At 38.2% G+C, this 5,076-nt stretch overlaps 1 pseudogene; it reads right to left on the bottom strand.

The window, feature by feature from the left end:
• Window positions 1-3,268: 3,268 nt before the first annotated feature.
• Window positions 3,269-4,648, bottom strand: LOC101564851 (annotated as a pseudogene).
• Window positions 4,649-5,076: the final 428 nt, after the last annotated feature.

The following is a 5,076-nucleotide window of genomic DNA, read 5'->3' as shown; positions in this document are numbered from 1 at the left end:
ACTGTTAGAAATGAGCACTCATCTAAGCTATCCTGAATATGTACTAGCATGATTTTCTTCTTTACTTTTTTGTTTCATATCTCTTTTCCCTTTCCCTCATCTTTATTCTTTATTCCTTGTGTTAAGTTTCTTTCCATTTTACTATATTTATTATTCTTTTCATATTTTATTTATTCTGTCAGGTCCTCAAGCTAGGGAGACAATACAATATTTACACATGTGTGTATGATTTATTTCACTTATGAGTATAGTCTCTAGCTGCATCTATTTACTGATGATTTACTGTATTCTATGTGCTAGTCATTTACTGAGGAGTTTTGCATCTATTTTCATGAGAGAGAATGGCCTGTAATTCTCTTCTTTGGTTGAATCTTTCTGTAATACTTGCCTCAGGAATGATTGTGGAAGGATTGCTTCCTCTTCAATTTTCTTGATGTGTTCAAGGATTATTGGGATTAAATATTTTCTAATTTCTTGTAGAATTCAGCTGTGAATTTATCAGGAACTAAGTTTTACTTGGTTTATAAGGTTTTTTTTATTACATTTTCAATTTTGTTGGCTGAAATTGTGTTTTTCAGAGTTTTTACAGCTTCTTGATTCAGTTTTGGTAATTTTTACCAATGTAGGAAGCTGTCTATTTCTTCCAGGCTTTCTTTATTTCTTTTCTTTATTTTATTTTGTATTTTAGGGAAGGGTCTCTAAGGTGTTCAGGGTGTCACTACTAGATTGCATTTGTAGTAATCCACCTGCTTATAGCCTCCCAAGAACTGGGATTATAGGTGTGTGCCACCATGCCCCATCTCAATTGCTGTCTCAGCTTGCTCTGGGGGTGGGACTGGTATGGCAGGCCTGGGAATTGAACCCCTGGCCTCTACATCTGCTTGCAGGTGCTTTAATCTGTTGAGCTATTTGGCTGGCCCTCTTCCATGCTTGCAATTCTGTGGAGAGTAAAGATTTTCATAGTAGCTATTAATAATCTTCTGTTTCCAAAGTATCTGTAGTAATTTTACACTTTTAATTGCTTATTGCTTGAGTTTACATTTTTTCTTCCTCTTTTTGATGAGGTTGGTTATGGGTTTATTAATTTTATTTAATCTTTCAATGTACAAGTTCTTTTGAAAAGATAATTTAATGAGAAACAAATAGCAATGAGACAGTTTCAAAACTGATTAGTAGGACAATTTCAGTGATTAATACATTGCGTATTGTTGTCTTTTTAGTGGCCATTCATAGTACAAGATGCAAACATGATTACCTGTTCATAAACACTATTAGAACAAATCTTCCTATTCATTGAATTAAGAGAAAGTAGCTGTATATCTATCCTAAACATTTTGGATATAAAGATACAAAATGGTTCTTCATTTGTATCCCCTTTCTTTTCTGCTTAGTTTTGTCAGAGAAGGGTATTCCATTGTCATTTAAATATTGTAGGCATGGGAATTCAGCAAAATATTCCAATACAGTACATTAGTCCATAATAGTAGTGGGTTATCCATAGGACTGGCAATGTCAGAAGTTGTTGACTTGAGTCTTTTACAGCTCAGCACATTAATATTACTTTACTTTTTATACTTCATTTTTATACTTTTCTGCTGGATGGTTAAGACCTAGATAAAGCAGGACCTATATAATATGAAATAAGAACAAGCTCTTTTTATTTGCGGAACTGGGGATTGAACTCAGGCCCTAGTGATTGCCAGGGAAGCTCTTATTCTACTGAGCCATCTCCCCAGCTCCAGAACAAACTCTTGGATTATTCTTTGAATTGTTTTCTTTGCTTCAATTGCATTAATTTTTGCTCTAATCTTTATAATTTCCTGACTTTGGCTTTTGGCTTGTTTTTTTTTTTTCCTAGAGGCTTAAGATACAGCACTAGGGTGGTTATTTGTTCTCATTGTGTTTTCCTCACGTGTGTTCATAGCTATAAATTTCCCTTTGAGAATTGCTTTTATTACATCCAACTAATTCCAGTAAATGGTGTTTGAATTTTTGTTGATTTGTAGGTATTGTTCAATTTCTTGGTTAATTTGATCTATAACCCCTTGATTGCTAAAGAGAGAGTTGTTTAATTTCCACATTTATGGTTTTTTGCAGTTTCTTTTGTTATTAATTTCTAGTTTAGTTGCACTCTATTCAGATAAAATGCATGGGGCAATTTCTGTTTACTCGCATTTACTTAATTATGATCTATGGACTAGTAAGTGGTCTATTTTAGAGAACGTTCCATGTTCAGCAGAAAAGAATATGTATTAAGACGTTGTTAGGTGGAACATTCTGTATCTGTCCACTAAGTCCATTTCTTCAAAGGTCTGGTTCACCTCCACTAACATTTTGCTATTTTTTTTTTTTGCCTACTTGACCTATCTTTTTGAGATAAGGGAGTGTTAAGTTCCCCTGTTAAGACTGTGTTATTTGTTATTAGATTTTTCATGTCCTTTAAAAGTTGTTTTATATAATTGGGTGCTCCCATATTTGGTGCATACACATTTATGACTATTATCTCTACCTGTTGAACTTATGGGGATCCCAATTTTTTTCTTGTTTCTTTGAAGATGTGATTCTTCCTTGCAGATGAAATGTAACTTCACATTCTTCTTTTCCTGTGTTTTCCTTTATGTTTTTAGTGCAGAGAGCATCCCCCCATACCAAAAGGGCAGAGAAGCAATGTTTATCAACCCAGAGACATTGCTAGGAAACAAGCTCAAGAGAATATAGAAATGTACCATTTTATTATAAATAGTCTCACAAAAATGAAATTATCAAAATCTCCCCCCCCAAAAAAAGGAAGTTAGACTATCACCCTCCACCTGCAGAGTTGGGAGAGACAGCAGTGTGAGCTGCTTAGCTCATTTCGGCCAGTGTGAAGGTATGAGAAAAGAACCAATCTAAAAACAACAGATGTTACTGTAGGAGCCAAAAGAACAGGGGCCCTGAAGATGCAGCCATCCTTCTAGAACACTTAACACTAAGTAGGCCCTCAGCATGTCAGGGTTTCATCTTATGGCTACATCACTTCCATCCAGATCTGTATCCTTTGAAACTTAAAACTAAGACTTGGGGAGGGGTGCGGAGCATGACTTTGCTAGGGAAGTTCCCCCAGCATAGCTGCCCTGCCCTCAAGGGCCCTGATTCCTCTCTAGTCCCTGGAACATTTATATTTACTATATTTTAATATAAATACACAGAAATAGAAAATATAAAATCTGAGGGGTTAGAGGGAAAAAATTAGGGATCATGGCAAGAAACTTGAGCTGGAAAGGGCTGCTTAGGCCAACTTGACCTCCTCTTTGACCCCTTTGGCTTCTAGTCTCTCCTCTTCTGTCACCTCTTTCTTCTCTTCTGGTTCTTTCTCTTTCTCATCTTCTGTTTTGACTCTTTTGGCTTTCTTGAAATTGGAAGAGTTCTTGCAGATACCTTTATCCTCCTCATCTGAATCAGAGAAATTTCCTCACAGGCAATGCATTTGTCGGAGGAACAGATTGAGATACGCTTGTCAGGGTCCTCTTCATCCTCATCACCACTCTCCTTGGGAATGGCATTCTCAGGAATTGCCGGCATTTGGGCCCCAGGCACATGGGGCCACATTTTCAGGTTCTCAAAGAACTGCTATTTGATCTTGTCCAGGTACTCATTAGTGTTTTCATTAGTCATATTGGAAGGACTGATGTGAAGCTTGAAATCTGGTCCATAGTATTCAAAGTAGCCATTGTATGGGAGTTCACTAGGGATCTCTGTGTCTAAGGCCACAGCTGTTTCATATGTCTAGCCCCGGGCAACATTATCAATGGTGTAACCACCTCCTGCCAGCATCAGCATAGGCAGGTTGAAGCTTTTGAAAAATTCTACATAGTTGGCATGCCCTTTGATGGTTAGATTGAAGCAACCCAGCCAATCCCCAGAGAGGGAGTCTGAACCACACTGTAAGACCATCGCACTAGGCTGGAACATCCCCATTACTTTGGACATGACTGGCTTGAAAATGGCCCCATAGGGCTTGTCATCAATCCCATCTCAAAGTGGGTAGTTAACAGCATAATACTTGTCTTTGCCAGCCCAATATCCTATAGATCCTCAGTTCCTGGAAAGTCCTCTCCATACTTATGAAAGGACACAGTCATGACCTGGTCTGTGGTGTAGAAGGTCTCTTCCATGCCATCACCATGGTGAATAGCAATGTCAGTATACGGCACTCTCTGGTGATACTTTAGCAGTTCCAGGATGGCCAAGGTGATATTGACATAGCAGATGCATCTGCTTGATGTACTCTGACATGTTATCTGAGCAGACGGAGCACAAAAACTTAACATAGTCATCACTGTGGTACTTGGTCATCACCTCATATGTCTAGCACCAGGCAACATAATAAATGATGTAACCACCACCTGCTAGCATCAGCATAGGCATGTTGAAGCTTTTGACAAATTCCACACATTTGGTAAGCCCTTTGATGGTTAGATTGAAGCAACCCAGCCTTGTGAGGGTGATAGATTTCCATCTTTTGGTAGAGGCCATAGTTTAGCAGCAGATTGTGAGTCATGCAGATTTGGTGAGGCTTCCTTGGATGGCCTTGTCCATAATAGAGATTTCCTATATGCCTGCTGTAGTAGTAACAGACTTTCTTCCTGGTACCCTGAGTCTGCGCCATCTTGCTGCCTCCAGTCCCTCCCATCAGTCAGTCTACTTCACATCTTTTAGATGGATCTTATTCTCATAAAAGACAAAAATGCCTTGGGCCTAAAGTGTTTTGCACATACTACTTTCATCCTTATTAACTTTTTGTGGCTTAGGGGCAGTACAACTGAGCTGAAAGGAAGAGCTTCTTTGCTTGGTGAATTAGATGAGCACTAGTGGAGTTTCCATGAAATTGGATTGAATAAGTGAATCTTTAACTTTCTTCAGCTGGTAACAACTAGCAACAAAAAATACGCTAGAGACTGAGGGTCTCAAAAGAGTAGAAATTTATACTCTCACCAGAGGGGCCACAAACTGTCATACTTGTGAATGACCAGTGACTTGTTCACATAAGAAATACCAATGTGATGTGTTTTATTTAGTAATGGTGATGACTGCAAG

This window comes from Octodon degus, unplaced genomic scaffold (assembly GCF_000260255.1).
Source record: "Octodon degus isolate 3935 unplaced genomic scaffold, OctDeg1.0 scaffold00062, whole genome shotgun sequence".
Taxonomy (NCBI): Eukaryota; Metazoa; Chordata; class Mammalia; order Rodentia; family Octodontidae; genus Octodon; species Octodon degus.
Note: the sequence above shows the minus strand (reverse complement) of the source record. Positions and strands in the feature narration are given on the sequence as shown.